Source organism: Bufo bufo, chromosome 1, assembly GCF_905171765.1.
Source record: "Bufo bufo chromosome 1, aBufBuf1.1, whole genome shotgun sequence".
NCBI lineage: Eukaryota > Metazoa > Chordata > Amphibia > Anura > Bufonidae > Bufo > Bufo bufo.
In genome coordinates this window covers 486,899,444-486,912,870 of record NC_053389.1, presented here as the reverse complement: position 1 = coordinate 486,912,870, position 13,427 = coordinate 486,899,444, and positions in this window count along the sequence as shown.

Sequence of the window (13,427 nt, the reverse complement as noted above, 5' to 3'; positions counted from 1 at the left end):
CATTATTCTCTGTACATCCATACTGCTATACGAAAAGACATGCGCATTAGTGTCCATTTGTTGAGGTGCAATACCTTGCATATTTGTAGGTTTGGGTGCAGAGCCTTCAATCGCAAGTAGATCCATAAAAAGTCAGGCAGCACTCCCTTGGAAGTTGAAAAGAAGGGTGCCCGCGGTAATCCCTCGATTCAGGATGATGAATAAATAATAAAAGTCCGCAGCACTCCTTGAAAGATGAAAAAAAAAGTGCTATTTATTCACACATGTCATGTGACAACGTTTCGGTTCTCTCACAGAACCTTTTTCAAGTCAAGTGAAACATAAAGTGCAATAGTGCTAGTATATATACATAATGTAGTCAATTCCAATTAATTGATCATCCTATAAAAAACGTGCACTCCCCTTTAAGAATGTTACAATTCATTCATTTCCAAACCACATCTCAATGTGTACAGGGACGAAAAAAGCCCCATCCGTGTTCCATGGCAATCCATATATCATAACAGTGAATTTAGTTATAAACTTCATATAATCATGTTTTTTTTTTCATCTTTCAAGGAGTGCTGCAGACTTTTATTATTTATTCATCATCCTGAATCGAGGGATTACCGCGGGCACCCTTCTTTTTAACTTCCAAGGGAGTGGTGCCTGACTTTTTATGGATATATATATCTATACTGTATATATATATATATATATATATATATATATATATAGTCACTTCCACACTCGCACTGTTGCTGAACAGCCTCATACAGTTCTAGTTCATCTCTCTCTCTTTCACCATCACTGAGGCTGACCATCCGCTTATACAGCTCTGCTACATATATATATATATAGTCACTTCCACACTCGCACTGTTGCTGAACAGCCTCATACAGTTCTAGTTCATCTCTCTCTCTTTCACCATCACTGAGGCTGACCATCCGCTTATACAGCTCTGCTACATATATATAGTCACTTCCACACTTGCACTGTTGCTGAACAGCCTCATACAGTTCTAGTTCATCTCTCTCTCTTTCACCATCACTGAGGCTGACCATCCGCTTATACAGCTCTGCTACATATATATAGTCAATTCCACACTTGCACTGTTGCTGAACAACTTTTTATACAGCTTTGCTACATCTGTCTCCCCCTCCACTACTAGCATTTTGGATGAAAAGCTTCCTATACAGCTCTGCTACATCTGTCTCCACCACTAGCACTGTGACTGATCAACTTCTTATACAGCTCTGCTACATCTGTCTCCCCCTCCACCACTAGCATTGTGGATGAAAAGCTTCCTATACAGCCCTTCTACATCTGTCTTCCTCTACACTACCATGACCTCCACTTCATAATGTCCTATGGAGGGAAACAGGGGATGCCAATATGGAATGGAGGGACACTGAGTTTCATGAATTAGACACCTATAATGAAATATGGTGTACATGAAGACAGATGTAGCAGAGCTGTATAAGAAGATCAACGTACAAGAAGATCAAACAGAATTTGAGAAAGAGGGCGTGCCGGAGAAGTATCGGAGGACCAGGACAACTTCAAAATAGGTGAGTATCATTTTTATTTGAATAAATGCACCACCAAATCTACCAACTATTTTAAATTAGATTACAATAATGGAATTCAGGATGAACTCCTTTATGGAATGGAGCAACATAGGGGGAAGACGTTATGGACTGGAAGGACACAGAGGGGACACCATTATAGAATGGAGGGACACAGAGGGGACGGCATTATAGAATGGAGGGACACAGAGGGGACGGCATTATAGAATGGAGGGACACAGAGGGGACGGCATTATAGAATGGAGGGACACAGAGGGGACGGCATTATAGAATGGAGGGACACAGGGGGTATGCCATTATAGAATAGAGGGACACAGAGGAGACGCCATTATAGAATGGAGGGACACAGAGGGGACGGCATTATAGAATGGAGGGACACAGAGGGGACGGCATTATAGAATGGAGGGACACAGAGGGGACGGCATTATAGAATGGAGGGACACAGAGGGGACGGCATTATAGAGTGGAGGGACACAGGGGATGCCATTATAGAATGGAGGGTGTGACAGAACCATCTGTCTTTGGAATTGTATTGTATGTCATGTGAGGGTACCCAGATAGCTATGCCATGGAGCCTGTTTGTGAAATTAAAGACTTTGGCTCCATGTCGATTTTATTCTATTCGTGTAGTCTGAGTGCCATTCACGTAATAATATGCACTCAGACTTGAGATATCTGGGGATATGTTAAATGTCTGTGTTTACTGTAAGGGTTGTGACATTGTATGTTTAAATGGTTATTTCTGTCCTGTTGTCCCCACGTGTGTATTGGCGATTTCCCTTTGTCCGGAGAGATAATTGAATTGCTCCTCGGTTGTCTCCAGGGCAGAGAGGAGGAAACCATGATGCATCGTGGGGATGTATTGTGTCTGTGTATCCTGAATTGCTGCATATCTGTCCTGTGTCACAGTCTTCCATCTGGTCCCCTAGGGAAGTGTCCACCAGATGGGGACCTGCATAAATACGGGCGGGTAGCCCTCAGTAAAGGCGATTCTGATTTACCCTCAACACAGAGCTTGGTCTCGTTTTTTTTTGGGGGGGGGGGAAGTTCTTCTAAACGGCGGTTTCACCCTCTCCTGCAGAGAGGATCGTAACAATTGGTGGAAAGCGACGGGATGAGTCCCACCGCCCAGAAGGACAGCTACAAATGCAATATGAGGAACTAAATCGGATTACCCTTAAAAAAATATTACAACGCCGAGGACGGCCAACAGGTAATCTCAAGAAAAGGGAGATTATTGCTCAACTAGTGGAAATGGATGCAGCGCAAGGAATGGAGAGAGCTAATGTACCCAGCATCCTGGACTTAGCTCCTGAGGAAATACAATTCAACCTGGCAGTCCAGATAAGGCTGGCACATTTTGGCCCCAACCATACAGCAGACATTGTGGAATGTGTGCAAGCAGCAGTAGCGGCACACCAGGCACTCCAAGGAAAAGGAGCTGCAGCAGCGGAGGTACCCAATAACAATATTGGAAGGAAGAAGGTACCCTTCGCTGCATTAAAATTTATTATTGAAGCCAAGGGAGAGATTGATGGGTTCCTGTCTGATTTTGAAAGGCAGTGTGCCTTGCACAGGGAGCCCACGGACGAATGGGTCACCATCCTCTCTGGGAAACTATCCGGCCGGGCCAGTGAAGCCTTTCGTGCCATCCCAGAACAGGAAATTACTAGTTACCGGGCAGTGAAGGATGCCCTTTTGGCCAGGTATGCGGTGACCCCAGAGGTATACCGGCGGAGGTTCAGGGAAACCCCCAAGCAAGCAGGTGACTCCTATGTGGAGTGGGCAAGCCGGGTGCACCGCATAGCAGCCCACTGGATGGGAGGGTGCCAAGCCGTATCTGGGGAGGGGATATTACAGGTGTTCTTGCTGGAACACTGCTTTGACAAGTTGCCTGCAGGAGTCAGAGAATGGGTCCCGGACCGCAATCCCTCAACCCTGTCAGAAGCTGCTTGCCTGGCAGACGAGTATACGGATGCCCGTAAACTGGACAATACTATGTCTAGAGCCCCTGCCAGAATGGAGTACAGACCTGCAGCACCCACAGCCACTACCGCCTACCAAGCTCCGGCGCACCGCACTCCAGCTCTGCCTGCAGCAAATAATTATCCTCAGCAATCCCGGTTCAACTCCCGGGATTATTCGCAACCTATTCAGTGCTTTGGGTGTAAGCAGCTGGGGCACAAGATACCGGAGTGCCCGATGAACACAGCTAACCAGGCACAGTCGTGGAGAAGACCTGCCGGCGGAAACCAACGCAGCCCTCAGCCTGCTGCTCACTGTATTGAGCAGGAGGAATTTTGGGGTATCCTACACGAGGCAGACCCCATTCAAGCTGCCCACCAGGACAATCGACAGCAGCACCGACAAACAGTTAAGCTGAATGGGAGAGAAGTCTGCGGTTTGCGAGATACGGGTGCCACTATGACTTTGATCCAGACACTGTGGCCGTAAGGGTAGCAGGGGTTACTGTGTTCCGCCTGCCTGTTGCCCGGGTACACTTGGATTGGGGAGTGGCGGCTAGACACGTTGATGTGGGGGTTATGAAGGATTTAACCGCTGATGTCCTCCTTGGGAATGACTTGGCCCCCCTTGTTTCTGCCTATGCTCCGATGGATCCAACAGAAGTTAACCTTGTGACTACCCGCGCCCAGACTCGTGCTGCCGGAACCGGCCCACCTGCTGCTGAGACCCAGGTAATACCTTCTTCCCCGACTTGTACCCTAGACCAGGCCCCCATAGGTTGGGATACCCCAGAGGAGTTTGGGAGGGAGACCCGGGCAGATACGACCCTTCAGAAATATAGGGCTAAGGCAGATGCTAGGGAGGAAGGAGTAGATGGGGAACGGTATGATTGGGTGGGGGCCAGGTTATATAGAACCCCTAAACCTTCCCAGAAAAGTGTGGCTCCTCCGCAGAATCGCCAACTGGTTGTGCCTGCGAAATACCGGCAGGAGATTCTGCGGATTGGGCATGATGTGCCATTAGCTGGACATCTAGGGTCCCGCCGCACAGCCCATAGGATCACTCAGAATTTCTTTTGGCCAAATTTTAATCAGGCTGTGCGGATGTATTGTAGTACTTGTGACACATGTCAACAGGTAGGAAAGCGGGGGGATCACCCAAAAGCTTGGCTTATGTCTATGCCTATTATTGGGGAACCCTTTTCCCGCATAGCCATTGACATTGTGGGTCCACTGGCCAGGGCTAGTTCATCCAGTAAGAGATATATTCTTACCGTGGTAGACTATGCCACGTGTTATGCAGAGGTAGTAGCGCTGTCTAACATAGAGGCAGAGACGGTTGCTGATGCCCTGGTTAAGATTTTTACCAGAGTGGGGTTCCCTAAGGAGATTCTCTCCGACCAGGGGACCCAATTTACCGCTGTGCTCACCCAGCAGCTGTGGAAGGTGTGCGGCATCTAACCGCTACTTAGCTCACCTTATCACCCACAGACTAACGGTCTCTGCGAGCGCTTTAACGGCACCCTCAAGCAGATGCTGAGGACCTTTACTGACGCTTGCAGAGACTGGGAGAGATTCCTGCCTCATCTGTTATTTTCATACAGAGAGGTGCCCCAGGAATCTACTGGGTTCTCTCCCTTTGAGTTACTCTATGGGAGAAGGGTCCGTGGACCCCTCGATCTCATTAGAGGACACTGGGAGGGAGAGACAGAGCAGGAGGGAACATATAGTGCCATATGTCCTGGAACTCCGGGACCGCATGGAGAGACTATCTCTGATGGTAAGGGAGAATCTCCAGGCGGCCCAGGGGAGACAGAAGAGGTGGTACGATCGGGGTGCCCGGTAGCGTGTCTTCCAGGTTAAACAAAAAGTTTTGGTGCTCAAACCTGTGAAGACAGATAAGATGCAAGCATCTTGGCAGGGCCCGTATAAAGTGTTAGCTCAGGTATGTGATACTACGTACGTTATAGCCAGCTGTGCAGATGAAAGGATCCAGCGATCCTTTCATGTGAACATGCTCAAGGAGTATCAGGAGAGACCGGAGGATGTCGCTGCAGTGTGTGCCCCTGCTGCAGATGACCCAGAGAATATACCCCTACCAGACTTGTTAGAAAAGGACCCCCAGACTGATCTTACTGCCCTAGTACAGCTAGGGGACTGGTTAAACCCCACAGAGAAGGTACAGGCCAGACAGCTGCTGTGGGAAAAGCAGGCGACGTTCTCCCAAGAACCCGGTTACACTATCCTAGCTGTACATAAGGTAGAGACCCCCGGACAGAACCCCTTACGACAGCCCCCCTACCGTATCCCTGAAGCAGTCCGAGAAGGAATTCAGAAGGAGATACAGGAGATCGAACACTCTGATAGCCCGTGGGCCTCGCCGGTAGTCCTGGTGCCTAAGAAAGATGGTACTACCCGGTTTTGTGTGGACTACAGGCAGCTCAACGAGCGGACCACCACTGACGCCTACCCGATGCCCCGGGTAGACGAATTATTAGACCGTATTGCCAGGGGACGTTATCTCACCACCATAGACCTGTGTAAGAGCTATTGACAGATTACCCTGGCCGAGGATGCTATCCCCAAGTCGGCATTTGTCACCCCGTTTGGCCTGTACCAGTTTAAGGTCATGCCATTCGGGATGAAAAATGCCCCGGCTACCTCCCAGCGTATGATGGATAGACTTCTCGATGGCTTCCAGGAATTTGCATGTGCATACCTGGACGACATTGCGATCTACAGTGAGTCCTGGGAGGAACACCTGGTCCATGTAGGGGTGGTGCTGGATAAAATTTGGGCCGCTGGTCTGACATTGATTTTCAAGAAACAGGTCAGCACTTCACCTTGGGGTGCACGCTGCACAGGGAAGGAGCAATCTCCAGTAAATGCAAAAGATGGATCCCAGCAGCTGTGTCTGTAGAGTAAGTTTCTTTTTATTGTTTCTTCATAAAGCAGAAAGTCCTACAACCAGGACGCGTTTCGGCATGCAAGCTTTTTTCAACAGTTGAAAAAGGCTTGCATGCCGAAACGCGTCCTGGTTGTAGGACTTTCTTTTTTATGAAGAAACAATAAAAAGAAACTTACTCTACAGACACAGCTGCTGGGATCCATCTTTTGCGGTCTGACATTGAAGCCAGAGAAGTGCCATCTAGGTATGGCAGAAGTGCAATACCTGGGTCACAGAGTGGGGTGTGGGAACCAGAGACCGGAGACAGCCAAGGTAGAGGCAGTGGCTAACTGGCCCACACCTACCACTAAGACTCAGGTGTTAGCTTTCTTGGGGACAGCAGGGTACTACCGATGCTTTGTCCCTGACTACAGTGCTATCGTTAAGCCACTGACTGACCTGACTAAAAAGAATCTTTCTAAGCAGGTCCTGTGGTCTCCGGCGTGTGATGCCGCATTTCAGTCACTAAAGCAAGCTCTTGTGAATGCTCCTGTCTTGGCTGCTACCGTCCCTAACAAACGCTTTCTTGTTCATACAGATGCTTCCATGTATGGACTGGGGGCTGTGCTGAGCCAAGTCTGGGAGGATGGAGGAGAGCACCCTGTCGCATACCTCAGTAGAAAGTTACTACCTCGGGAAGTGAGCTATGCGGCAGTGAAGAAAGAATGCTTGGCCCTGGTCTGGGCCCTAAAGAAGTTGAGTCCCTATCTGTACGGGCAGGAATTTTCCCTTGTAACTGACCACAACCCATTGGTCTGGCTTAACCAGGTCTCTGGGGATAATGGCAGGTTGCTACGCTGGAGCTTAGCCCTGCAACCATACAACTTTACCATCAGTTACAGACCTGGTAAGTACAACGGCAATGCCGATGGGTTGTCCAGACAAACAGACCTCACTCCGGCTTCTTAGTTCTGGTTATCCCCAAGTTCACCCGAAAAGGGTCAAGCCGGGTCTACCAGAGTGTCCCACAAGGAGGGAGCCATGTGACAGAACCATCTGTCTTTGGAATTGTATTGTATGTTATATGAGGGTACCCAGATAGCTATGCCTGTTTGTGAAATTAAAGACTTTGGCTCCATGTCGATTTTATTGTATTCGTGTAGTCTGAGTGCGATTCACCTAATAATATGCACTCAGACTTGAGATATCTGGGGATATGTTAAATGTCTGTGTTTACTGTAATGGTTGTGACATTGTATGTTTAAATGGTGATTTTTGTCCTGTTGTCTCCACGTGTGTATTGGCGATTTTCCTTTGTCCGGAGAGATAATTGAATTGCTCCTCGGTTGTCTCCAGGTCAGAGAGGAGCAAACCATGATGCATTGTGGGGATGTATTGTGTCTGTGTATCCTGAATTGCTGCATATCTGTCCTGTGTCACAGTCTTCCATCTGGTCCCCTAGGGGAGTGTCCACCAGATGGGTACCTGCATAAATACGGGCGGGTAGCCCTCAGTAAAGGCGATTCTGATTTACCCTTAACACAGAGCTTGGTCTTGTTTTTTTTTGGGGGGGGAAGTTCTTCTAAACGGCGGTTTCACCCTCTCCTGCACAGAGGATCGTAACAGAGGGACGTCATTATAGAATGGAGGGACACAGGGGGGATGCCATTATAGAATGAAGGGACACAAAGGGGACGCCATTATAGAATGGAGGGACACAGGGGACGCCATTATAGAATGGAGGGACACAGGGGGGATGCCATTATAAAATGGAGGGACACAGGGGGGATGCCATTATAAAATGGAGCGACACGGGGGATGCCATTATAGAATGGAGGGACACAGGGGATGCCATTATAGAATGGAGGGACACAGAGGGGACGCCATTATAGAATGGAGGGACACAGAGGGGACGCCATTATAAAATGGAGGGACACAGGGGATGCTATTATAGAATGGAGGGACACAGAGGGGATGCCATTATAGAATGGAGGGACACAGGGGATGCCATTATAGAATGGAGGGACACAGAGGGGACGCCATTATAGAAGGGAGGGACACAGAGGGGACGCCATTATAGAGTGGAGGGACACAGAGGGGACGGCATTATAGAGTGGAGGGACACAGGGGGATGCCATTATAGAATGGAGGGACACAGAGGGGACGCCATTATAGAATGGAGGGACACAGAGGGGATGCCATTATAGAATGAAGGGACACAGGGGATGCCATTATAGAATGGAGGGACACAGAAAGGACGGCATTATAGAATGGAGGGACACAGAGGGGACGGCATTATAGAGTGGAGGGACACAGAGGGGACGGCATTATAGAGTGGAGGGACACAGGGGGATGCCATTATAGAATGGAGGGACACAGAGGGGACGCCATTATAGAATGGAGGGACACAGAGGGGATGCCATTATAGAATGGAGGGAAACAGAGGGGACGGCATTATAGAATGGAGGGACACAGAGGGGACGGCTTTATAGAATTGAGGGACACAGATGGGACAGCATTATAGAGTGGAGGGACACAGGGGATGCCATTATAGAATGGAGGGACACAGGGGATGCCATTATAGAATGGAGGGACACAGGGGATGCCATTATAGAATAGAGGGACACAAAGGGGACGCCATTATAGAATAGAGGGACACAAAGGGGACGCCATTATAGAATGGAGGGACACAGTGGACGCCATTATAGAATGGAGGGACACAGTGGACGCCATTATAGAATGGAGGGACACAGGGGGGATGCCATTATAGAATGGAGGGACACAGGGGGGATGCCATTATAGAATGGAGGGACACAGAGGGGACGGCATTATAGAGTGGAGGGACACAGGGGGATGCCATTATAGAATGGAGGGACACAGAGGGGACGCCATTATAGAATGGAGGGACACAGAGGGGATGCCATTATAGAATGGAGGGACACAGAGGGGATGCCATTATAGAATGGAGGGAAACAGAGGGGACGGCGTTATAGAATGGAGGGACACAGGGGATGCCATTATAGAATGGAGGGAAACAGAGGGGACGGCGTTATAGAATGGAGGGACACAGGGGATGCCATTATAGAATGGAGGGACACAGGGGATGCCATTATAGAATGGAGGGACACAGGGGATGCCATTATAGAATGGAGGGACACAGGGGATGCCATTATAGAATGGAGGGACACAGAGGGGATGCCATTATAGAATGGAGGGACACAGAGGGGATGCCATTATAGAATGGAGGGACACAGAGGGGATGCCATTATAGAATGGAGGGACACAGAGGGGATGACATTCTGAAGTGTAGGGATACAGGGGATGCCATTATGGAGTGAAGGGACACAGAGTGGAGGACATTATGAAGTAGAGGGACATAGGGGACGCAATGTCCCTCCATTCTCTCAACATCATAATGTCCTCCCCTCTGTGTCCCCTCACTCCATTATGGCGTCCCTGTATCACCACACTTCAGAATGTCATCCCCTCTGTGTCCCTTCATTCAATGTAACCCCCATCTATGTCCCTCCATTCAATGTCATCCCCTCTATGTCCCTCCATTCAATGTCACCCCTCTGTGTCCCTCCATTTAGTAATGCAGCAGCCACTATGAACACAACCAGAACTGAGCAGCCATAAATCCCCCACAGCTCCTTTGCTGTAGTCCAGAGTCTGACCCCATCCTGCCTCATGTCCTCTGCTCCTACCCCTCTCTGCTCCTGCAGATGAAGGCACAAAGGAATAGCGCGACCGCCCGGCGCTGATCTTTATTTCTTTGTGCTGCGTCCAAAATGGAGCTGCGCATGCAATGGATTTCACACATGTTGGCATACCCACATGACAAAAAAATTAAAAATACAGAAAAACCAAATTTAGTAAAGAAATTTAGCTTTATTGTGAACGTAATTAACATGTTTATTTAGAAATAAACTTCAAATCAACAAGCATAAAATAAGAAAAATTAGAATAGTAATGTTACAGTCAGGTCCATAAATATTGGGACATCGACACAATTCTAAAATTTTTGGCTCTATACACCACCACAATGGATTTGAAATAAAACAAGCAATATGTGCTTTAACTGCAGACTGTCAGCTTTAATTTGAGGGTATTTACATCCAAATCAGGTGAACGGTGTAGGAATTACAACAGTTTGCATATGTGCCTTCCACTTGTTAAGGGACCAAAAGTAATGGGACAGAATAATAATCATAAATCAAACTTTCACTTTTTAATACTTGGTTTCAAATCCTTTGCAGTCAATTACAGCCTGAAGTCTGGAACGCATAGACATCACCAGATGCTGGGTATCACCCCTGGTGATGCTCTGCCAGGCCTCTACTGCAACTGTCTTCAGTTTCTGCTTGTTCTTGGGGCATTTTCCCTTCAGTTTTGTCTTCAGCAAGTGAAATGCATGCTCAATCTGATTCAGGTCAGGTGATTGACTTAGCCATTGCATAACATTCCACTTCTTTCCTTTAAAAAAACCTCTTTGGTTGCTTTTGCAGTATGCTTTGGGTCATTGTCCATCTGCACTGTGAAGCGTCATCCAATGAGTTCTGAAGCATTCGGCTGAATATGAGCAGATAATATTGTCCGAAACACTTCAGAATTCATGCTGCTGCTTTTGTCAGCAGTCACATCATTAATAAATACAAGAGAACTAGTTCCATTGGCAGCCATACATGCCCACGCCATGACACTACCACCACCATGCTTCACTGATGAGGAGGTATGCTTAGGATCATGAGCAGTTCCTTTCCTTCTCCTTACTCTTCTCTTCCCATCACTCTGGTACAAGTTGATCTTGGTCTCAACTGTCCATAGGATGTTGTTCCAGAACTGTGAAGGCTTTTTTAGATGTTGTTTGGCAAACTCTAATCTGGCCTTCCTGTTTTTGAGGCTCACCAATAGTTTACATCTTGTGGTGAACCCCCTCTGTATTCACTCTGGTGAAGTCTTCTTTTGATTATTGACTTTGACACACATACACCTACCTCCTGGAGAGTGTTCTTGATCTGGCCAACTGTTGTGAAGGGTGTTTTCTTCACCAGGGAAATAATTTTTCAGTCATCCACCACAGTTGTTTTCCGTGGTCTTCCGGGTCTTTTGGTGTTGCTGAGCTCACTGATGCGTTCCTTCTATTTAAGAATGTTCCAAACAGTAGTTTTGGCCACGCCTAATGTTTTTGCTATCTCTCTGATGGGTTTGTTTGTTTTTTCTGCCTAATGATAGCTTGCTTCACTGACAGCTCTTTGGATCTCATCTTGAGAGTTGACAGCAACAGATTCCAAATGCAAATAGCACACTTGAAATGAACTCTGGACCTTTTATCTGCTTATTGTAATTGGGATAATGAGGGAATAACACACACCTGGCCATAGAACAGCTGAGAAGCCAATAGTCCCATTACTTTTGGTCCCTTAACAAGTGTGAGGCACATATGCAAACTGTTGTGATTCCTACACCGTTCACCTGATTTGGATGTAAATACCCTCAAATTAAAGCTGACAGTCTGCAGTTAAAGGGAACCTATCACCAGTTTTATGGTGTCCTAACTAAGGGCAACATAAATAAGTGATTGATTCTCTTAGCACAATGCTGGGTCACTTTCTTTAATTGACACAGTCAATCTGCCAACATCTTGTATTGAAAAGCTCCAGCTGATAATGATGAGTCATGAATATTCATGAGCTCCTGACTTTCCCCGCCCACCTGCTGCTGAATGACAATTTGTTTCCATATGAACCAGCAGCAGGTGGGCAGGGGAGTGGCTATAGCTCTGAATTAAATATACACTGGACTCAATGACATCACGCCGGACTCAAATCAGCTCATTAGCATGCGGCATGTGGAATCTTTGTGTGTATATTATGAGATAACCATCTGTCACACCAGTAAGTGAATACATCTAAGGTACTTTATAGTAGTTAATGATTGTATATAATTAGTTAGATTATAATCAAATATCCACATGACAGGTTCTCTTTAAAGCACATCTTGTTCGTTTCATTTCAAAGATAAGAGAAACAGAGATAACACTCTTAACATCTGCGCAGTGGGTACCACTTTGGAATGTGAGCTAATGTAAACATCTAAGTGTTTGCCATCTTATAATGGCGGACAGTCTAACAATAATACTGCATATGTGACACTTCAAAGAGGTGCTTCTCTATAGGCATTGAATAATATATATATATATCATCAAGCCATATGATTGGCTTACGCATTCCACCACACTCTATATATGCCTCCCTTGGGACACCTGTAGAAAGATGAGAAATCAGACGCTGCCCACAGCACAGCTGTTTGCCACCCCCCTCTCTTCTCCGGCTTGAGACAAAGAGAGGGGTGGGAGGCACTTAGAAAAGAAAAAGTTAACTCATTACAGTCCTAGATATACAAAAAATATAGAATAAAATTCACACATCTTTAACAGTCCCCCCTTGAATTTCATTCTCTCCCTAAACCTAAACATCTGTCCCAATGCTCCGCCTCCTCTTCACCAGCTTCCACGACAAGCCATTCCTAGCGAACAACCTCCCGTGACACTGGATTTGAGCACGGGGAAGTCAGATGATCTTTCCTTAACCGGCGTTGACATTATATGGGGGGACTGGAGGTCATCAGTGCTCCTGATTTTCTGGATCGAAGTCTTCATACACTTCTTCCATCATCATCTCTGGTGTGGCCTCATCAACTGCCTTGTTGAACAATTTCTTTACACAGGGAATAATACAGCAGATAATTAGAACAAGCAAAATCAAAACAACGATGATGATGATACCAATTTGCAACAACATCTGCTTCCAATTTTTGAACCAGTTCTCTAGCCCTTCTGACCATGAATTGTCTATTCCCGAATTCCTTTTTAATTCTTCAGATAGGGAGGTCAATCCCTTTAACCCCTTAAGGACCGGGCTCATTTTCACCTTAAGGACCAGGCCATTTTTTGGAAATCTGACCATTGTCACTTTAAGTGCTAATAACTTTAAAACGCTTTGACTT